Below are 24,677 nucleotides of genomic sequence, written 5' to 3'. Positions count from 1 at the left end.
GTCTCCTTCCATTTCCATGCAATTTCCCTTCTCTCTCCCTTTCCCTCCCACCTCTCATCCCTGTTTAATGTTAATCTTCTTCTCATGCTCTTCGACCCTACTCTGTTCTTAGTTACTCTCCTTATATCAAAGAAGACATTTGGCATTTGTTTTTTAGGGATTGGCTAGCTTCACTTAGCATAATCTGCTCTAATGCCATCCATTTCCCTGTAAATTCTATGATTTTGTCATTTTTTAATGCAGAGTAATACTCCATTGTGTATAAATGCCACATTTTTTTATCCATTCGTCTATTGAAGGGCATCTAGGTTGGTTCCACAGTCTTGCTATTGTGAATTGTGCTGCTATGAACATCGATGTAGCAGTGTCCCTGTAGCATGCTCTTTTTAGGTCTTTAGGGAATAGACCGAGAAGGGGAATAGCTGGGTCAAATGGTGGCTCCATTCCCAGCTTTCCAAGAAATCTCCATACTGCTTTCCAAATTGGCTGCACCAATTTGCAGTCCCACCAGCAATGTACAAGTGTACCCTTTTCCCCACATCCTCGCCAGCACTTGTTGTTGTTTGACTTCATAATGGTTGCCAATCTTACTGGAGTGAGATGGCTTCTTAGGGTGGTTTTGATTTGCATTTCTCTGACTGCTAGAGATGGTGAGCATTTTTTCATGTACTTGTTGATTGATTGTATGTCCTCCTCTGAGAAGTGTCTGTTCAGGTCCTTGGCCCATTTGTTGATTGGGTTGTTTATTCTCTTATTGTCTAATTTTTTGAGTTCTTTGTATACTCTGGATATTAGGGCTCTATCTGAAGTGTGAGGAGTAAAGATTTGTTCCCAGGATGTAGGCTCTCTATTTACCTCTCTTATTGTTTCTTTTGCTGAGAAAAAAATTTTAGTTTGAGTAAGTCCCATTTGTTGATTCTAGTTATTAACTTTTGTGCTATGGATGTCCTATTGAGGAATTTGGAGCCCGACCCCACAGTATGTAGATCGTAGCCAACTTTTTCTTCTATCAGACGGCGTGTCTCTGATTTGATATCAAGCTCCTTGATCCATTTTGAATTAACTTTTGTGCATGGCGAAAGAAAGGGATTCAGATTCATTTTGTTGCATATGGATTTCCAGTTTTCCCAGCACCATTTGTTGAAGATGCTATCCTTCCTCCATTGCATGCTTTTAGACCCTTTATCAAATATAAGATAGTTGTAGTTTTGTGGATTGGTTTCTGTGTCCTCTATTCTGTACCATTGGTCCACCCGCCTGTTTTGGTACCAGTACCATGCTGTTTTTGTTACTATTGCTCTGTAGTATAGTTTGAAGTCTGGTATCGCTATACCGCCTGATTCACACTTCCTGCTTAGCATTGTTTTTGCTATTCTGGGTCTTTTATTTTTCCATATGAATTTCATGATTGCTTTCTCTATTTCTACAAGAAATGCTGTTGGGATTTTGATTGGCATTGCATTAAACCTATAGAGAACTTTTGGTAATATCGCCATTTTGATGATGTTAGTTCTGCCTATCCATGAACAGGGTATATTTTTCCATCTTCTAAGATCTTCTTCTATTTCTCTCTTTAGGGTTCTGTAGTTTTCATTGTATAAGTCTTTCACCTCTTTTGTTAGGTTGATTCCCAAGTATTTTATTTCATTTTTTTAAGATATTGTGAATGGAGTGCTTGTCCTCATTTCCATTTCAGAGGATTTGTTGCTGATATACAGGAATGCCTTTGATTTATGCGTGTTGATTTTATATCCTGCCACTTTGCTGAATTCATTTATTAGCTCTAATAGTTTCTTTGTAGACCCTTTTGGGTCTGCTAGGTATAGAATCATGTCATCTGCAAATAGTGATAATTTAAGTTCTTCTTTTCCTATTTTTATGCCTTTAATTTCTTTCATCTGTCTAATTGCTCTGGCCAGTGTTTCGAGAACTATGTTGAACAGAAGTGGTGAGAGAGGGCATCCCTGTCTTGTTCCAGATTTTAGAGGGAATGCCTTCAATTTTTCTCCATTCAGAATGATGCTAGCCTGAGGCTTAGCATAGATTGCTTTTACAATATTGAGGTATGTTCCTGTTATCCCTAGTTTTTCTAGAGTTTTGAACATAAAGGGATGCTGTACTTTGTCGAATGCTTTTTCCGCATCTATCGAGATGATCATATGGTTCTTATTTTTAAGTCTATTGATGTGGTGAATAACATTTATTGATTTCCGTATATTGAACCAGCCTTGCATCCCAGGGATGAATCCTACTTGATCATGGTACACAATTTTTTTGATATGTTTTTTATCCGATTCACCAGAATTTTATCGAGGATTTTTGCATCTAGGTTCATTAGAGATATTGGTCTGTAGTTTTCTTTCTTTGAAGTGTCTTTGTCTGGTTTAGGTATCAGGGTGATGTTGGCCTCGTAGAATGAATTTGGAAGTTCTCCCTCTTTTTCTGTTTCCTGAAGTAGCTTGAAAAGTATTGGTATTAGTTCCTCTTTAAAGGTTTTGTAAAACTCTGCTGTATACCCATCCGGTCCTGGGCTTCTCTTAGTTGGTAGTCTTTTGATGGTTTCTTCTATTTCCTCAATTGATATTGGTCTGTTTAGGTTGTCTATATCCTCCTGACTCAATCTGGGCAGATCATATGACTTAAGAAATTTATCAATGCCTTCACTATCTTCTAATTTATTGGAGTATAAGGATTCAAAATAATTTTTGATTATCTTCTGTATTTCTGAAGTGTCTGTTGTGATATTGCCTTTTTCATCCCGTATGCTAGTAATTTGAGTTCTCTCTCTTCTTCTCTTCCCTAGCATGGCTAAGGGTCTGTCGATTTTGTTTATTTTTACAAAGAACCAACTTTTAGTTTTGTCAATTTTTTCAATTGTTTCTTTTGTTTCGATTTCATTAATTTCAGCTCTGATTTTAATTATTTCTTGCCTTCTACTTCTTTTTTGAGATGAAGTATGAGATCATTTATTTGTTGGTTTTTTCTTTTTTTAAGGAATGAACTCCAAGCCATGAATTTTCCTCTTAGAACTGCTTTCAATGTGTCCCATAGATTCCGATATGTTGTGTCTGTGTTTTCATTTATCTCTAAGAATTTTTTAATTTCCTTCTTGATGTCTTCTATAACCCATTGATCATTCAGTAACCTATTGTTCATTCTCCAAGTGATGTATGCTTTTTCCTTCCTTCTTTTATCGTTGATTTTCAGTTTCATTCCATTATGATCAGATAAGATGCATGGTATTATCTCTACTCCTTTATATTGTCTAAGAGTTGCCCTGTGACATAATATATGATCTATTTTTGAGAAGGATCCATGTGCTGCTGAGAAAAAAGTGTAACTGCTTGATGTTGGGTGGTATATTCTATATATGTCAATTAGGTCTAGGTTATTAATAGTGTTATTGAGTTCTATAGTTTCCTTATTCAACTTTTGTTTGGAAGATCTGTCCAGTGGCGAGAGAGGTGTGTTGAAGTCTCCCATGATTATTGTATGGTGGTCTATTAGACTCTTGAACTTGAGAAGAGTTTGTTTGATGAACATAGCTGCACCATTGTTTGGGGCATATATATTTATGATTGTTATGTCTTGTTGGTGTATGGTTCCCTTAAGCAGTATGTAGTGTCCCTCTTTATCCCTTTTGATTAACTTTGGCTTGAAATCTATTTTATTTGATATGAGTATGGACACTCCTGCTTGTTTCCGAAGTCCATATGAGTGATATGAATTTTCCCAACCTTTCACCTTCAGCCTATGTATGTCTTTTCCTATCAAATGTGTCTCCTGTAGGCAGCATATTGTTGGGTCTTGTTTTGTGATCCATTCTACTAGCCTGTGTCTATTGATTGGTGAGTTTAAGCCATTAACATTTAGGGTTATTATTGAGATATGGGTTGTTCTTCCAGCCATATTTGTTTATTTCTGTTACTAAACATGGTTTGTTTTCCTCTTTGATTATTTTCCCCCCTTTACTGTCCTACCTCCCACTGTTGGTTTTCATTCTTATTTTCCATTTCCTCTTCCTGTAATGTTTTGCCAAGGATGTTTTGAAGAGATGGTTTTCTAGCTGCAAATTCTTTTAACTTTTGTTTATCATGGAAGGTTTTAATTTCATCTTCCATCCTGAAGCTTAATTTCGCTGGAAACACAATTCTTGGTTGGAACCCATTTTCTTTCAGTGTTTGAAATATGTTATTCCAGGATCTTCTAGCTTTCAGAGTCTGTGTTGAAAGATCAGCTGTTATCCTGATTGGCTTACCCCTAAATGTGATCTGCTTCCTTTCTCTTGTAGCTTTTAAAATTCTCTCCTTATTCTGTATGTTGGGCATCTTCATTATAATGTGTCTAGGTGTGGGTCTCTTATGATTTTGCACATTCGGCGTCCTGTAGGCTTCTAGGATTTGGGATTCTGTCTCATTCTTCAAGTCTGGGAAGTTTTCTCGTATTATTTCATTGAATAGATTGCTCATTCCTTTGGTTTGAAACTCTGTCCCTTCCTGTATCCCAATGACTCTTAAATTTGGTCTCTTGATGTTATCCCATATTTCTTGGATGTTCTGCTCATGGTTTCTTAACAGTCTTGCTGAGCTGTCTATGTTCTTTTCAAGTTGAAATACTTTGTCTTCATTGTCTGATGTTCTATCTTCTAAGTGTTCTACTCTGCTGGTAGTATTCTCAATTGAGTTTTTAAGTTGGTTTATTGCTTCCTGCATTTCTAGGATTTCTGTTTGTTTGTTTTTTATAACCTCTATCTCCCTGTATAGTTGATCTTTTGCTTCTTGGGTTTGTTTATGTAATTCATTGTTGAAGTGATCTTTCATTGTCTGATTTTGCTGTCTGATGTCTTCCTTGAGACTCCAGATCATCTGAAGCATGTATATCCTGAATTCTTTATCTGACATTCCATCTGCTGCAGCTATTACCTCTTCTAACGTTGAGTTGACCTGCATTGCTTGTGGTCCTTTCTTTCCTTGTCTCTTCATACTGTTCGCGTTCCTTTCTACTTGGTGAAACTGTTGTGCTATTGAATTTTCCCCCTATATATTTATATTGGTCTTGTATAGTTGCAAAGTCTCCCTCGCAGGCGCGGGCGGCGGCTCTGCCCCTCCTCCAATTGGGGCAATGTGCCTACCACGCCGGCAGGCCGCTGGGCCTGCTCTGCCGGTCGGTAGCAGGTCCGCCTACCTTGCAGGCGCGGGAGGCGGCTCTGTCCCTCTGCGGGCCGCTAGGCTTGTTCTGTCGGTGGTCGCAGTTCTGCCTATTTCGCAGGCGCAGGCAGCGGCACTGCCCCTCTGCAGGCCTCTGGGACTGTTCTGCCAGTGGGTCGCAGGTCCGCCTACCTTGCAGGCGCGGGGGTCGGGCGGCTCTACCCTTCCTCAGGCCACTGGGCCTGTTCTGTCTGTCGGTTGCAGATCTGGCCTGTCCTGATGGTGGTCACAGTTCCGTCTACCTTGCAGGCGTGGGGGGAGGGGGCGGCTCTGCCTCTCAGCAGGCCGCTGCTCCTCTTCTGCCGGTGGGTCGCAGGCCCGCCTATCTTGCAGGAGTGATTGGAAGCTCTGCCCCTCCGCGGGCCACTGGGCCTTTTCTGTTGGTGGTCACAGTTGCGCCTACCTGGCAGGCACGGGGGGTGGGGGGCGGCTCTGCCCCTCAGCAGGCCGCTGGGCCTGCTCTGTGGGTGGTCACAGTTCCGTCTACCTTGCCGGTGCAGGGGGAGGGGGCGGCTCTGCCTCTCAGCAGGCCGCTGCTCCTCTTCTGCCGGTGGGTCGCAGGCCCGCCTACCTTGCAGGAGTGATTGGAAGCTCTGCCCCTCCGCGGGCCACTGGGCCTTTTCTGTTGGTGGTCACAGTTCCGCCTACCTGGCAGGCGCGGGGGGAGGGGTGCGGCTCTGCCTCTCAGCAGGCCGCTGCTCCTCTTCTTCCGGTGGGTCGCAGGCCCGCCTAAATCTTAAATTTAGTCTTTTCATGTTATCCCATATTTCTTGGAAGTTCTGTTCATGGTTTCTTACCATCTTCTCTGCATGGTTGACTTAATTTTCAAGAGTGTATATTTTGTCTTCATTGCCTGAGGTTCTGTCTTCCAAGTAGTCTAGTCCGTTGGTGATACTTTCCATTGAATTGCTTTTAAGTGTAGCCCTTATTTATTTATTTTTAATATTTTTTAGTTGTGATGGATCTTTCTTTTATTTATTCATATAAGGTGCTGAGAATCAAACCCAGTGCCTCACACATGCTAGGTAAGTGCTCTACCACTGAGCCAAACCCCAGCCCTCCTTTGAATTTTCAGTTTGTTTTATTGTTTCCTTCTTTTCAAGTATTTCTGCTCGCTTCCTTTTTATAATCGCTGCCTCTTTATTGAAGATCACTTTATTGAAGTGATCTTTCTCTTCCTGTATTTTCTCTCTGATACCATTCTTTATTTTGAAGATCAGTCTAATTATGTACCTCTGAACTCCTTCTCTGACATTTCTTCTAATGTGTTGTCTATGGATTCTATTATTGGAACATCTTGGTTTTTTGGAGGCAAGTTCCTTTGTCTTTTCATGTTGTTTGTGTCTTTCCATCTAGTGGTATGGATCTGAGGCAGTGCAGTTTCTACCCTGTAGTCTTATAGTGTCCCTTTAGGCTTTCAGTACCTCACCTTTAAGTGGGAGAACAATATTAACAGCACCCACTGCAAACAATATACAACCTTAAACCAAGTAGCTCCTATTAAGGCATCTACAGGTTTGTCACAATAAACAGAAATGATGTGTTCAATTATTGTCTACAATATAAACAGTAAGTTTGCTAAAAGGGCTTACCATTTCAAATGATGGGCAAAGAGGGAACAGAAGTAGTGAAGGATATGATGTTTATGAGGGAGAAGGAGAGAAGATAGAGGTAAAAATTTATAGTAAGAGTAATGGAGGAAGTAATAAAGGTTGGCTATTAGCATGAGAGAAGTGAGAAAGAGAATACAGAGAGACAGATAAGTGAGAGAAAAAAATATATACAGTTTTTTTTAAAGGCAAAAATATAATAATATATAACTCTAATATACTATTCAGACATCCCATTCCTCAATAAATTGATGCATGAAAAATATTTGGATTCAAAGATGGTAGAGATGTGAGAGAGAGGGCAAAAAAATGGGGGGTGTCTCAATAGAAAATTGAAGGATTGCTTCTGTTGGCTTTCAAAAATTTTCTCAGCTTCCCTTCTGCACCAATAGGTGAGGTTGTCTGAAGTTTGATGGTAGCTCCAGTCTACTGGGTGCCGGACCATTAGCTGTGCCAGCTGATAGCAAGATGCCCTCCCAATCTCTTTCAGTCTTCCCACCTATTGTAGCAGGCCCCTTTCACTCCCGTGCACTTCAGGACTCACTAAGCTGGAGAGAGTCTGGTTTTCTCCAGTTTCTCCAACCTGCTCCCCCTCCCCAGGGAACTGACCCCAGTCTCCAGCTTTCCACAGGTCTGCTAGCCCAGACTGGCCCACACAGACCCAGCTGCAATCTGACAGATCTGGGATTCAGATTCCCCAGGCTGTCCCTTGCTGCAGTCCCAAGATCTCAATGCCACTTCAATTTGCAGAGAACACCAGGGATATGCTCACACCAAGGAGTGTGACCTTGCAAAGAGGTAGTCAGGTGGTGGCCAATAGCACACCCAGCAAGAAGACCTCAAGTGCAACCAGACCTGCAGTTACCCCTACAATATATCTCCAGGGCCTAGCCGGAGTCGCTAGACTGAAGCAGCCACGCTCGGAGATAGCAGCACCTGCAAGCCCCTTGGCCCTGTACTCCCAGGCCCTAGCTGGTGTTCCAAGATGGCAGCAGCCATGTGTAACCAAACCTGAAGGTCCTGACAATGGACTTCCTGGCAGCAGCAAGCAGCAGGCAGCAGGCAATCCACAGGTGGTCTGCAAGCAAATGGCAGACAATAGGTGGGTGGACATCAGGCAGTGGGCAGTGGGCAAGCAAAAGGGCAAATGGAGGGCAGTCAGTAGCAGTCATCGAGCCCCAGTAGTATATTTTTTAATTTAGTTTTCTTCTTACAATTAGAAGATACAATTAGTATTTGTATACTGATGGTGTCCAAAGATCTTTCTAAATTGACACAAATTTGCATAATCCACTTATAGATTCTTTTGGACCATACATGAACACAATTTTGTCATCTGTGAATAATGACAGTTTTTCATTTTCCTTTACAATAATTATATCTCTTATGACTTTTTACTATTTATTTTACTGCCAAAACCTCCTTTTCAATAAGGAATTAAAGTGATGATAGTGGACATATTTATCTTGTTCTGAAGTCCCATAGGAATTAATTTAATACTTTCTCTTTGAGTGTTACCTATTGGGATTTTTTAAATATTTATTTAGTTGTAGATGAACACACAGCATCTTTATTTATTGTTATGTGGTGCTGAGGATCAAACCCAGTGCCTCATGCAAGGCAAGCACTTTACCACTGAGTTATAGTCCCAATTCCACCTATTGAGATTTTTAACATATCCTACTAATGGAGTTCCCTTCTATTCCAAAATTTTCAGCATGTAATGAAACATTATACATGTGTATTAAATGTTACCAAATACTATTTCTCTCTCTCTTCATTCCATTAGTATATGAGTTCCATTCATTTTTTAATTTACATAACATTTTATTATATTTTAATAAATTTTGAATCTGTTGAGGTGGCCACTTTTTCATTAATTATTTTGGTAATTGGTAATTTATTTATACTTTTATCAATTTTTTCAAATAACATTGGTTTTGCTAGTTTCTTTTACTGTAAATCTTTTTTTTAATACTTTTAGTTGTAGATGGACAGAATACCTTTATTTTATTTCTTTATGTAGTGCTGAGGATTGAACCAGTACCTCACATGGAGAAGATAAGTGCTCTACCACTGAGCTACAACCCCAGCCCCATAAATCTATTTTTATTGTATTTATTTCTATCATTTATTGTCATCTCATTCTAAAATTTTGGGTTTGTTTTGCAGTTCGTTTTATTGATTATAGGGCAAAAACTTATGTAGTGGCAGACAAATGTTTCCATTGAAGATGTCTGCATCCTAATCCCAGGTGCCAATGAATATGTTACCTTACATGACAAAATTAATTTTGCAAATGTGATTAAATTAAAAGTCTTAAAATGGTGAGATGCTGCATTATCCAAGTGAGATCAATGTAATCACAATGGTAATTTTAAGATGCAGACTAGAGATTCAGAGTCAGAAAAGGGATGAGAAGACTGAAACAAAGTGATTCAAATGCTGGATTTGGGGGCTGGGGACATAGCTCAGTTGGTAGAGTGCTTACCTTGCATGCACAAGGCCCTGGGTTCAATCCCCGGCACCACAAAAACAAACAAACAATTGCTGGATTTGAAAACAGAGGAAAGGGCCATTAGCAAAGGATTATAGACAGCATGAAGAAGCTAGAAAAGAAAACAGGTTCTCAAATATGTCATTCAGAGGAATGCATTTCTGCTGACACTTTGATTTTAGTTCAATAAAATCTATTTTATATTGCTGATGTTCCAAAGAGATAAATAAATTTGTCTTGTTTTAAGTCCCTAAGTTTGTGGTAGTTTACTATAATAACAAGATAAAAATAACATCATTTTTATTATATTCATTTAATAGAAGCTAATATATTTTAAATGCAACATTATTCATACTTATATTAATATAAAATCAATAAATTTTTGGTATCTGTAAGTGGAGTGTTGCTCTAAAAAAATTAGAAATGTGGAAGTGGTTTTTCTAATCAGAAAATGGAAATAATCTGATAAACTTTGAAGAGCATGATAGACAAAACAGACTGCCTTGAATAGACTTTTAATTAAAATATGAATTTTAACAACTCTACTAATGAAAACATGGAAGGAAGTGGAAACGGGGTAGAGAAAAATACATCATCTTAGAGTATGCCTAAATCATCACTAAAAGACTGTGACTAGAATTATGAATGATAAGGCACTGCTGGTGAGCACTCAGATGAAAATTAGCAATGGTATGGAAAATGAAAGCTAAGTGAAATAATACAAGCACAGAAAAACAAATAGCACATGATCTCCTGTATATGTGGAACCTTAAAATGTTGAACTGATAGAAGTAGAGAATAGAATGAAGTTTATCGGGTCTGGGAGAGGGGGAATAAGGAAAGAGGGGAGTGTTGATCAAAGAGTACAAAATTTCAGTTAAGCAAGAAGAATAAGTTTTAGCAATCTATTGCACAAAAAAGTGATTATAATAAATAATATATTGTATATTTCAAAATTGCTAAAATAGATTTTAAATGTTTTTACTACAAAAAAGGTATATTTCAAAATTGCTAAAATATATTTTAATGTTTTCACTACAAACAATGGTATGTAAAGTGATATATTGATTTGATTGTTATAAGGCAAACATATCAAAACATGACTTTGCACCCCATAAAACACATCATTTTTATCAATTAAAAACTAAATTTAAAAAAGTATTTAAAGAATATACTGCTAAATGGAACATTAAATTGTGCAATCACTTTAGGAAATAATTTTGTGCTTTATAAGAGACTAGTTTAAGTTAAAATGCACTTATCATGCAATCCAACATTTTTTAATGTTGTTTATTTGAAGTTAGGAGTTTTTTTGTTTTGTTTTTATTTTTGTTTGGGGGGTTACCAGAGATTGAACTCAAGGGCACTCAACCACTGAGGCACATCCCCAGCCCTTTTTTTTTTATTTATTTAGAGACAGGGTCTCACTGAGTTGCTTGGTGCCTTGCTTTTGCTGAGGCTGGCTTTGAACTCATGATCCTCCTACCTCAGCCTCCTGAGCTGCTGGGATTACAAGTGTATGCCACAATGCCCAGCTGCAACATTTTGATTAGCATTGTTTAAGAGAAATAAAACATTTGTCTGCCCTAATATTTTTACATGAATACTTAAAGAACATTCATTTGTGATAACCAAAAAATGTCTATCCACAGGTATATAGGAAAACAAATAATGGAATATGCAAGCAATGTTCTACTACTTGGTATAAAAAAAGAATAAACTAATAACACACATGAAAATATCAGTGAATCTCATAATATTTATGAAGCATGAAATAAGACAGAAAACAAAAGTTACTGAATCTCCCCATTTATTAAAACTCTAGAAAATACAAACATATATTATTACAAAGAGCAGTTTTGTGATTGAATAATGATGTGCTAGAGTGAGAGAAAATTTAAAAAAGACAGCATGAGGAAATCTGGGAAGTTAAAATTTGTTCTAATCTGAACATGATGATGATTTCAAGGGTGTTTGCATATGTCAAAATTCATAAATTGTACACTTACACCATTCAAAATTTAATGTATATCAACTATCCCTCAATATAAATGTAAAAATATCATTTATAAAAGTATCAAAACCAAAAAATACCTAGTAGCAATAAGTCCTTTACACTGAAAACTATTGATTATTGCCAAGATAAATTAAAAACTTGAAAAAATGGTGCTATGTATCATGTTCATGGATTCTAAGACTAAATGTTATTATGTCAATATTCTCCAAATTGACTTATAGATTCAATGTAATTACAAATAAAATTTCAGTATGATTACTGTTATTAATGTTGACAAGCTGGTTCCAAATTATATATGATGATAATTTTAGCCATGACAAAGTTAAAATGAACAATTTTAAGGAATTATACCATAAGATCCTGAGATCCAGATTCACATCAGAAATCAGCTACTGCTGAACCCTAAAACCTGGAGATCTAATCTCTCCAAAGCAGACACCACCCAACAAAAAGCCCTTGAAGCCTGATTAGACCTAAGCCTCAACTGCTGAATGTCCCCTTATAGAACTCTGCATAAACTTTACTCATGGAGTACACTAATATGGCCCAAACACCAACCAACAGAACATCCTAACCCATCCCCCTTCATACTGGTGAGAAGGGAAGCTGAGTCTTATATCAAAGAACTTTAATTTTAGGCAGCACCAATTGGCAGTCAGAGAGCAACACAAAAACAGGAAGGTGTTAACAACCTTAACCCCTTGCTCATGAAGAACTGAAAAGAAATACTATTGGGCATAGATAGTGACCATCCATTCTGGTCAACTGTTTTGATCACCTCAGTGGAGACGGTTCCTTCACTCTTCATTAAGAATCTTTTTTTCTGTGTGTGTGTGTGTGTGTGTGCGCGCGCGCGCGCACACACGTGCATGCACACACGCTCATGCACCCACATGCACGCATGTGTGAATTCTTGCTGTGCTGATTGGTAAAGGGACATTTATATATATACTTATTTGTTTCTTTTTTTCTTGTTTTTAGCGTTTTTTTTTAAATGTTGTTATTTTTCCTTGCCTTGTCTATTGAGTGCCAAGGGTTTTGGTGTGCATATTTTGGGTTGATTTTGTATTGTCTTCATTTTTTTATTTATCTTGTTTTTTCTTTCTTTTATTCTCTGTTAATTGCCAGATTCTATTCTTCTCTCTTCCTCTCTCCCATTACTTTACTTCTCCTATTTCCCCCACTCTTTCCTTATAAACATCTGCTGCTACATCTCTTCTGCATTCTCTCTGTTCAGTTTTTGAAATCATAAACTTTCTTCTACCTGCCTAGAACATTTTCTTTTCTCCTAATTAACTGCATTTTTACCATCTTTCAGAACTAATTGGTTTATATAACTCCTGCCCCCACCATTAATGCTGATGCCATCATTACTACTATGGATTACATAGTTGACACCTACTGTTTGCTTTAAAGCTAGGTCTAATTCATGGTTGTTTTTTACTATTGACAATTGCTGAACCCACCATTTCTGGGTTTTGTTGGTAATTAATGTTGAAGCTGTCATAGTAGGAATTAGGTATTTAATGCTTAGTATCATTTGCGATGATTGGTATAACCATTGCAAAGAACCCAAGGAGGAACAATTCTAGAGGGACTGCCGCAGTCTGGCTGGGCACAAAATCACGAGCCACTCAAGCAGGAATAGACTTTATTTTTGAAACTGCCGCCAATGCCCCATACGCTCCTGGGCAGATTGCCCACCGACCCACGAAGTGTTCTCCCGGACCCCAACAGGAAGTCCCTCCTCTGGAATTTCCTCCTACCGTACTTCCCCAACCAATGGGAACTCTCCAGGAGTCCAATATCCATATTAATGCAGATCTTAACATAATCATATAATCTCAATGGCTTGCTGGCATCACCTTTCAACCAAAAATGCCATGCATCATATTACTTGGCTGTGGCTCTTAGCAAGGGACTTCAGGTCCCACACCTTGACATTTAAAACAGACCAAAGACCCAGAACAAATAAGATAATTATGCACAAAAAGACATGTATAAAAAAGAGGTAAGGGAATTAATCTTAAGTGATGTGCAAATCCAAGACCATTGAAAACATGAGGAAACAGGAAACCAAATCTCCCGACCAAAATCCACAATCCCTCAACAAAGGATCCCACTAATAGTGATACGGACAAAAGCCCAGGGAAAGATTATTTTAAAAAAAATAATTATTAATGAGTTCAATGAACTAAAAGAAGATATAAGGAAGGAACTAAGAGAGAAATTACAGGAAATGAAAGAGCACTTTAATAAAGAAATAGAGTGAAAAGAAGCCAAGCAGAAATCCTAGAAATGAAAGACACAATCAGCCAAATTAAAAATTCACCTGAAGGCATCACTAACAGATTAGATTGCGTGGAAAACAGAACCTCAGACCTTGAAGACAGAACTTGAAGCCTTAAAACAAGGTGTATGATCTTGAATACACAAAATGGAATAAAGGGAAAATATCTTAGAACATGATCAGAATGTACAAGAACTCTGGGACAACATTAAAAGACCAAACCTGAAAATCATTAGGACAGAAGAGAACATGTAGATACAAGCTAAAAGCATAAAGAACCTTTTCAGTGAGATAGTTATGGAAAACTTTTCCCATATCAGACATGAATCATAATACCTGATCTGAAATTATACTACAGAGCTGTATAGTAATAAAACCAGCATGATATTGCCATTAAATTAGACATGAAGACCAATGAAACAGAATAAAGGACACAAAGATAAATCTACATACTGAGTTATTTAACAAGACTTCTAAAGCATAAGAAGTAAAATCAAAAATCAATAAATAGGGGGCTGGGGATATATCTCAATCGGTAGAGTGCTTGTATCGCATGCACAAGCCCCTGGGTTCAATCCCCAGCAGCACAAAAAAAATCAATAAGTGGGATAGTATCAAACTAAAAAGCTTCTTCACAGCAAAGGAAACAACAGTATAAATATAGGGAGAAAATCTTTGCCACCTGCTACTCAGATAGGGCATTAATACCTAGTATATACAAAGACCTGAAAAAACTTAACACCAAAAGAACAAATAATCCAATCAATAAATGAGCAAAAGAACTAAATAGGAACTTCTCAAAAGAAGAAACACAAATGGCCAACAAATGTATGAAAAAAAAATTCAACATCTCTAGCAATTAGGGAAATGCAAATCAAAACTACACTAAGACTTCATCTCACTCCAGTCAGAATGACAATAATCAAGAATATTACCAATAATAAATGCTGGCAAGGTTGTGGGGGGAAAGGTATACTTATATATTGTTGATGGGACTGCAAAGTAGCAGAGTAGTACATTCACTCTGGAAAGCAGTATGAAGAATACTTAAAAAACTAGGGATGGGACCACCATATAACCCAGCTATCCCACTCCTTGGTATTTTCCCAAAAGATCTAAAATCAGCATACTACAGAGACACACCCACCTAAATGTTTATAGCAGCAAAATCACAATGGCTAAATTATGGAATCAACCCAGGTTCCCATCAATAGATGAATAGATTAAGAAATCATTATACATATGTCATGTGATTATATATATATTTTTATACATTATATATTATATTGAGCCATTTAAAAAGAACAAAATAATGGCATTTTTTCAGTAAATGGATGGAAACGGAAATGTAGAATATCATGCTAAGTGAAACAAGTCAAACTCAGAAACTGAAAGGTTAAATGTTTTCTCTCATATATGGAAGCTAGTGTAAAATAAAGGAAAGGGGGAGGGAAAAGATAGGATAACATAAAGGGAAGATTAGTAAAGAAGAATGAGGTAGAGAGGCAGAATGGAGGTATGGAAAAAGGGAGGCAATGTGGAATGAATTCTTTAAAAACTATGTTATATGCATATATAAATATATACCACAGGGAATTTCACCTTTATGCATTAGTAGAAAGAACCAAGCAAATATAAATTAAAAATGAGTGAAAGGAAGTCTAGCAGAGTGAGGAAGGAGAACCAGGAGGAGAAGGAGAATTGGAGGGGAAAGTGGGAGGGAAAAGGGTGAATCATGAACTGAAGTCAAATTTCATGCATGTATGAGTTTGTTGGGATGAACCCAGGTACTATGTAAAACTATAAAGCTCTAATATAAATAAATAATAAAGAATACACAAGTGGTCAATAAGCATATGAAATATATGAGGAAAATCATAATAAACTCACAATATACATATACACAAGAATGCACATATGCAAGAGAGGATAAACTTAAAAATATGAGAGTACTAAGTATTGGCAAGTGTATAGAACAGCTAGAAGGTTGCTGGCAGAAGCATAAATTGATAAAAGAGCTTTGGAAATGTGCTTTTGATCCAGTAAATTTCAATATATGCACTCACAATGACTCAGCAATTCCCTTCCTAGGTGTATTTCTGAAAGAAATTAATGCATATATCCCCCACGAAATGTACACAGAATTTTTATACAGCTTTATTCATAATAGCCAAAATCTGGGAAAATTTATCAAAAGAAGAATGAACACACATATTTTGTATATCCATATAGTGGAATAATACTAATTAATTAAAAAGAATAATTGACTATTATACTCAATAAGAAGGATGCATCTCACAAAGACTATATATATTAACCAAAATTATATATGTACAGGACTTATTTCCTATATGATTCCATGTAAGAAATGACAAAGTTTATTTATGGTGACAGAATTCACCTCTAGCTTAGGTATTAATTATGCAAAGAAGCCTTCTAGGGTGATAAAAAAAATCTATATTTTATCTGAGTGGTATTTATACTGGTAGATACTTATATAAATAATTCATCAAACTGCATAGTTGAGATTTCTGGACTTTAAGTTATATCATAATTTGAAATATGACTAGATAGTAAGAGAAGAAGGGTTGAGGATAAAGTAGAAGTTAGGAATATTCTAAAACAATATAGAGCTCTAATCTCTGCAATCAAGTGTCCAAGACAGGATAAAGTGAAGAAATGGTGACTGTCTCTCCCCAGGTGAACTATATGGAGACAACATTTTGTTTTGGATACAATGTATCACTTGGCTAGCTTTCAGGACATAACCACAAAAGCTACAGTTGTAGCTATTTCTGAAAATCTTTTCCCTCAGGAACACAATTCCTAAACACATTTCTAAGGAACCTTATTCTTAAAAACATTCTTTCTTAAAATATTGATTCTGGGAGCATTGTCCTTGAGAGCACTGATTCTAGGAGCATTATTCCTAGAAGTTGAACTCCTAAGTTGTTGGGAGCCTTGTCCCTGGAAACATTTATTCTAAGAGTTTCATCCTCATGAGTAGTGTCCCCTATGGTTGTTGATACAGGAGAATAACCTTGAGAGCTTTCTTTCTAAGATTGTTGATGCTGGGATAAGATTACCAGATAAAATACAAGATACCCAGTTAAATTTTAGTTTTTCATAAGCACATTTCTGAAACCAGAATTTCATCTGTACAGAAATGGGAAACACAGCTTGCTCACGGTGTCTCTGGTTGTTCCTCTAATCTACAGAAAGACTGCAGAGACAGAGAGCAATATAATATGTTGTTTGGGATCTATTTTTTAAAGTAAGAGCCAGGCAAGGTGATGCATGTCTGTAATCCCAGCAGCTGAGTAGGCTGAGGCATGAGGATCTCAAGTTTGAGGCCAGTCTCGGCAACTTAGCGAGGCTCTAAGCAACTTAGTGAGACCCTGTCTGAAAATAAAAAGTAAGAAGTATTGGGGAATTTGGCTCAGTGATCAAGCACCCCTGGGTTCAATCTCCAGTACCCACCCATCCCCCAAAAAAAAGCCAGAGATTTCAATTCACTGGGGCTGAGGTAGGACCTAAGAATTTGTACTTTTATAAAACTCACCCTACCAAGTTTAGGAACTCCAAATCCCTCATCACAAAGCATAGTGTGTATATATATGAGCTGAGGATTAAGCTCAGTGGTAGAACACTTCTGTAGCAAGCATTGAAGCCTTGGATTCAATCCCCAGCAGCACATGCACCACATACACACACACACACACACATATAAAGGGAGGGAGGGAGGGAGGAAAAATAGCACATTTATGTGAAAAGAGGGAAAAAAGCAGGGCACATATAAATTTCCCAGAGAAATAGGAATCTTTTTAAATGATTCTAAGGAAGAGTCTACACTGTACTTCAATTTTCACCCATGTTTTAACGTATTTAAAGATGGCTATTAACTTCTTCCCCCTGCACTAATCTTCTGCTAATTCTCTGATGGGAAAAAATACTGAAAGAAAAATCCTGTTTTTACCCCACCAACTTGTCAGTAAGCCATACAGTAGTAACTAATTAAGTCTTCCTTAGTCAAGTAATATAGTTGTAGAAAAATCTTCCTTTAGTTTTAGTCTCTAATATCTTGTGTAGACAATCTATATGGAAAAGTAGGTACCTCTTCATTTTTAACATCCTGTTTTTATTCACCCTGATTTCTCATTTTCTTCACTTAAAATATACCATATTGAGAACCACAAGTTAACAAAGTATCTAATTTAAAATGTCTCTTAAAGTTCAACTTTATTACTTTATAGATGAGAAAACACATTTTGCAGAAAATGTAAGTGTCCAAGTGACAGAACTTGAATTAGACCTTTCTCCTCAAAGGATTGATGGGAAACTCAAAAAACTGAACAATGTTCCTAACATAAAATTGAGATAAAAGGGGGCAAAGAAGAAAAACAAACAAAGCAAAAGTAAGCAAAGTAATGGGGGAAAGGAAAGATAATAGAGAAAGCTGAAAAAAAAAAGGATTATAAAATTGGAGAGCCAAAAACCCTTGCATTAGAATGGATGACAACTCTTCTATTACTTTCTTTGCTTTTCTTCCTTTCTTTCTCAAGATGTTAATATGTGAATCTCTTTCAGATTACTAAGGAAACAGTGCAAGAAAAGTACAGTATTATGTTTTGAGCCACTTAGCTAAACTGTCAGACTTTTCAAGTCCTTGAGAATACAGTTATTTGTTTAGCATATGGTCACTGGGGGTGTTGTATTGCTTCTTTGGATTACCCCACCCCCATTCCACAACACTTAATTGAGGGGAAAACTTACTTTGAATTAAAATCTATTATCTTTATCCCCAATCTCTAAATCATATCTCAGTTTTTAATGATGTATACATATCTTTAAAAGCATACAAGTAAAATCAGAAAATGAATCACAAAAACTCATTTACACAGGCATAATCCATCAATTTCAACCCCCTCCTCACAAAAGGACAAAGATAAGAATAAATGAGAGTTCTGAATATATGGCAGATAACAGTGCTATCCAGCTCTTTTCCTCACTAATCTGAGGTGCTTCCTCCCAAACAACCCATTCTCCCTCCTTTCTGTTCTCATCAGATAAAAAAGAGGAGAGTCCACCTCTCCAAGAAAGATTATTGGACTCTCCTCAATTATATATCCACCGGAGGCCAGACCCAAATTGATGAGAGAAAGGAACTAGTGTGGTTTATTCCAGTGTAACCCATGGGTCATAAACACCTCCCTTCTAACAGTTTTTTCCCCCTGAAAACAATAAAGACTAGGATAGCCCTTTTTATTTGCTGTGAAAATCCTCACCTTTTCCTGCAATATAACCTCTGAAGAAATGAGGGTTGAAGAGGATCCCTGCTGCATATCAAAGCCATGTGAAATGTTAAAAGGGTCTGTTGCTCCAATATGACAGATAAGACCTCAAACCCCTAGACAAAATAGGAAGCTACTTTATTTTTCTTTTTTTTTTTTTTCAAAAATTTTTGGGCATTGATAGACCTTTATTTTTACTCATTTATTTATATGCAGAGCTAATAATCAAACTCAGTGACTCACACATGCTAGGCAAGTGCTCTACCACAGAGCCACAACTCCAGCCCCAGGAAGCTATTTTCTTAGTCCTTATAATTTCAGGACAAAGAAGGAAAGCTCAGCATTCAAGAGAAGCTTAGATTTGGGTTTGTCATTCAGATCTCTTTAATGGGCACAGATGAGTAAGAGTGTAACCTTCAGATTGATTAAATGAGAAAATAAGAGGGGCAGGATAATGAAGTAACATCCCAGTGGAGAATGTACCTTCTTACCACCAGGGGGCCACATAGTGATGAACAGTCTCCTTACATCAACTCCTGGAAATTTTAATGGAGAACACCCATTTTGCAGCTCAGGAAGCTGAACCCTAAGGAATGGATGTAACCTGTTGCCAGTGAAAATTGAGATGAGCGGCCAATTCCCCTGAATCTAAAACTAAAGAAATTTAGCTCTGTGAATGGGAGACCAGGACTGTAGATTCAATCTTCAAACATACTTACTGACTTTATACTGTTCCAAACCCACTCCAAACTTGGGAAAGACCTTATATAATCTTGGGATTGGGAGAATGTCTTAAAATTCCTCTAGCTGGGCTGGGATTGTGGCTCAGTGGTAGAGCACTTGTCTAGCACGTGCAAGGCCCTGGATTCGATCCTCATCACGACATAAATTATAAATAAATAAAGATACTGTGTCCAACTACAACTAAAAAATATTTTTTAAAAAAATTCCTCTAGCTGGAGAACTAAAGAGGAAAAATACTCAGTAAATTAATGATGGTACACTTTGGAGTTGAAAATTTTTGTTTTACAATTGTTTTTTAAAATCAAATATTTCTGCACAAACAAAGGAATACTCGAGAGCACAAAGTCCTTCAGGATTAGAAAAAATATTTGAAAACTGTGCATCTGACAAGGAGTTTATATCCAAATTATATAAGAAACAGAAACAACTCAATAGAAAGAAAACAAATACTCTTGTTTAAAGGTGGGCAAAAGGGAACTGGGGTTGTAGTTCAGTGGTAGAGCTCTTGACTAGAACATGTGAGGCACCACATAAAAATAAATAAATAAAATAGAGGTATTGTGTCCATCTACACTTAAAAAAAATTAAGTGGGCAAAAGACCTGAATAAACATTAATCAAAAGAAGATATATGAGTAATGTTAAAAATAAAAAGTAATGTTTATATGAAGAATTAAACATCATTAAACATTAGGTGCAAATAAAAACCACAATGAGATATCACCTCATTTCTGTTAGAATGCATATTATCAAAAAGACAAAACATAACAAATGTAGCCAAGGACATAGAAAAAAAAGAGAATCCTTGCACAGTGTTAGTGAGAATAGAAATTAGTACAGCCATTATGAAAATAGCATGGAGGTTCCTCAAAAAATTAAACAGAACTACTATATGATCCAGCAATCCCACTACTTGACATGCATCCAAAGGATATTAAAAAATCAGTATTTTGAAGGAACACCTGCACTCCAATGTATTTTTTATAATTTTATTTATTTTATATTTAGTTTTTTTATTAACATGTTTGGGGTTCAGTGCGATATTTCAACACATAAATACAACCTACAGTGATCCAATCCATCCTACCTCAATCCTCTCTCCTTTCCTACTCTCGCAATCACTTTTCTACATTCAGTTAGAATTTTTAGTTCACACATGAGAACATGCAGTATTTGTCTTTCTTTGTTTAGTTTATTTCACTTAATTCAACATCGTTCAGTTTCATCCATTTGCCACACATGACAGGATTTCGTTACTCTCTATGTATTCAGTCATACTCCATTTTCTTTATTCATCCATTGATGGGCACATCAATGGGTCAGTTTTGTATCCTAGTTGTGAAGATGGGACAATAAATGTGATGCAAATACCTATTTGGTATGTTGATTTCATCTCCTTTGAATATAAACATAAAAGTGGGGTAACTAGATCATATGATACATCTAGTTTTAGTTTTTATAGGAAGTTCCAAAATTTTTTCTATACTGACTGTACTAATTTCCATGCCCACCAACAGTGTGCAAGAGTTCCTTTTTCTTTACATCCTTGCCAACATGTGTTAGTTTTTATAATGGTGATTCTATGAAGTGAAATGATATCGCATTATAGTTTTGATTTGTATTTCCCAGATGGCCAATATTATTGAGCATTTTAAAATATATTTGCTGGCCATTTGTATTTCTTCTTTTGAGAAATATATACTCAGATCATTTGGTCATTTTTAATTGGATTAAATTGGCTTTTATTGTAAAGATTTTTGTGTTTCTTATATATCTTGGATAATAATCCTTTGTCAGATGAATAGTAGGAAAACATTTTCTCCCATTCTATAGGTTGTTTCTTTGTTGATTCTCATGTTATGCAGAACATTACAAGGCGTCCTCCCAATGACCTGCTTCCTCCAGCCACACCCTAGCTGCTTATACTTATCACTCAGTTAATCCATTGAACTCTATTAATCCACTGATTAGGTTACAGCTATCATTATCTAATTGTTTTACCTCTGAACATTTTTAAATTATCTCACACATGAGTTTTGGGGGGACACTACATAGCCAAACCACAGCACTCACTGTTATTGTATTGGAATCTATCTCGAGTGTTTATTGTATAAAATTGGGTGCACCAGCATTAGTTGCATATCCATTTGCAATTGTTATATCTTTTAGTTAGTTCTATCCCACATAGGACAAGTTAGATCCCTACATATTAGTCTACAAAAGTACAGGAAGGTATTTTCTTCAAATTTACGCAAGTGTTTCAAAAAATCAGAAGCTGAATATATGGTATGAACAGAATCATGGGACAACCTTAATAACTAATAAAAAATAAATCTAGCTGGGCTTGGTGGTGCACACCTGTAATCCCAGCAGCTCAGGAGGCTGAGGCAGAAGGATCATGAGTTCAAATCCAGCCTCAGCAAAAGTGAGGCACTAAGCAACTCAATGAGACACTGTCTCTAAATAAAATACAAAATAGGTCTGGGGATGTGGCTCAGTGGTTGAGCACCTCTGAGTTCAATCCCTGGTACTCCCCCCAAAAAAATCAAAATCAATAGCTGGGCTTGGGTCATAGCTGTGGTAGCATTAGTCATAGTAGCCCTCAAATAGAAAGTGTCCATCAACTAATGAGTGGATATGAGTGGATAAAGAATATGTGGTGTATATGCACAATGAAATGCTATTCCTCTGTAAAAATAAGGAAGTCCTATCATTTGCAACAACATATATAGAATTAAAAGATCATAGTAAGTGAAATAAGCCAGGCACAAAAAGACAAATATTGCAAAGTTTCATGCATGTGTAGATTCATAGAAAGCTGAAACTCATGGAAGTGGAGTGTAGAATAGAACAATGGTAACCAGAGGCCAAGGAGGATGAAAAAGAGATTGGAAAAGATTTGTTAATGGGTACAAAAACATAGCTAGAAAGGAGGAATAAATTCTGCTGTACTATTACATAGAGAGTAGTTATAGTTAATAATATTGTATCATATAAGTCAAAATATATAGAAGAAAGGATTTCAAATGTTTTCATCATAAATAAATGATAAATGCTTAAGTTGACAGATAACCAAAATATCTTGGGTTGATCATGTTACAGTGTACATGTGTAGTAAAATATCAATCATACTCCGTAAGTATAGACATTTATTATATGTCAATTAAAATAAATTATTTGGAACATAAAACAGAAAGCCTCTGGAAATTATTCTAAGAACTTACATCCATAGTGGAATATTTATTCAAGAATATCTACTAAATCTCAATAATAACAGTGATAATCTGTGGTGTTTGAGCCAAGACTTCCAGCTCACTGGGAGCTACACTCCAGGATCCCTACTTAATGTGGAAATAGCCAAAAAGATAGGGGTTTCCTGTCCCTCCAAATATCACTCTAGGGATATATATGGTTTCACATGTGGAGTAGAAGTCCATCATACTCACTTATACATCCAATTACATATTATAACAACTTTATTCTGGGTGGGCACAGTGAAAAGTATAGGGGCTCCCTTCTACCTAACCCCAACTTGTAGGTATAAAGGTTTATCCCATGCATTGTAAGACAATAATACTGATGTTTTCATTGCCTTAACCAAGTTTCTCATAAAGTGGAGAATAAATTCTAAGAAAGAAAACCCAAGATGGCCAGGGGTTACAATATTGGCCCAATGCCCACTCATTGAAGCATTGATACCAATCTATTTAGTCAGTTTTTTGTTGCTGTGACTAGAAGACCTGACAAGAACAATTATAAAGGAGGAAGATTATATAGGGGTTCATAGTTTCAGAGATATCAGTCCACAGACAGCTGGCTCCATTCCAGTGGTGGAATTCTTACCTAGTATGCACAAGGCCCTGGGTTTGATCTCCAGCACTGAAAATAAAACCTGAAGATCTTGGAGGACAGCAATTTTGGAGATGTGGGCTGGTTGTGTGGCTCAATGATAGAGTGCTTTCCTGGCATATGTGAGGCCCTGGATTTAATCCCCAGCACTGAAAGAAAAAAAGAGAGAGATTATGTCTTTATAATATTGTAACAACAACCCAAATGGCAGAGCAACCAGAGTTTAACCAAAAGAGCACGAAAGAACTTAAAAGGACTATACTAAACCTGGGAGTCAGGAAAGCTCTAAACATATGCTAGTCTTCACACACTCAAAAGGAATCAGAATTGGAATGTGAGGAAAACTAAATCTTTTCACAAGATACCCATATTCATAAGCAATAGCAGCACATAGAAATCAAGACTTAAATGGCACTCATCCTAGAATACTGGAAAGCTACATACAAGCACAGTCTCAGAAATTAGAAGGGGAAACATTTGAGGCATTGTTCCCTAAATGAACAATAGTCAAAACTGAAAATTCTCTGAACTATCAACCACCAGGGTGACCCTGTTTTTAGCTAAACTAAGAAGAAACAGAGAAGACAAATAAATAGAATCAGAGACGAAAAGTAAGACATTACAGCTGAAACCACAGAAAAGCAAAGGATCTTTAGGGAATATTATGTATAATTACATGCCAAAACATCAGAAAATCTAGAAGAAATGGATATTTTCTGAATACCCATAACCTAGCAAAATTGAACTATGAACACATAGAAAACCTGAACAGACCAATAACAAGTGACAAGATTAACGAAGCTTTTAAAAAACTCCCTTCAAAGAAAAGTCCAGGACACATGGCTTCACTATGGAATTTTACCAAATTATTAAATAATTCTTCTCAAACTATTCCAAAGTACTGAAAGAGAGAGAATTCTTCCAAACTCATTCTGTGATACCACTACCCTGATACCAAAACCAGAGGACACTATAGAACAATACTCCTGGTGAACATAGATACAAAATTTCTCAATGAAATACTAAAAACCCAAGTCCAAGAGCACATTAAAAACATTCACCTCGGAGATCCAACATGGCGGCGGGCGCGGAGAGATCAAGTTTCTGACCTCTTCAGCTGCGCGGGCATAGGGAGTCGTAAACCGTCTAAATGCTGTTTGCTCAGGATCACTA

This window comes from Marmota flaviventris, chromosome X (genome assembly GCF_047511675.1).
Source record: "Marmota flaviventris isolate mMarFla1 chromosome X, mMarFla1.hap1, whole genome shotgun sequence".
Classification (NCBI taxonomy): Eukaryota; Metazoa; Chordata; class Mammalia; order Rodentia; family Sciuridae; genus Marmota; species Marmota flaviventris.
Note: the sequence above shows the minus strand (reverse complement) of the source record.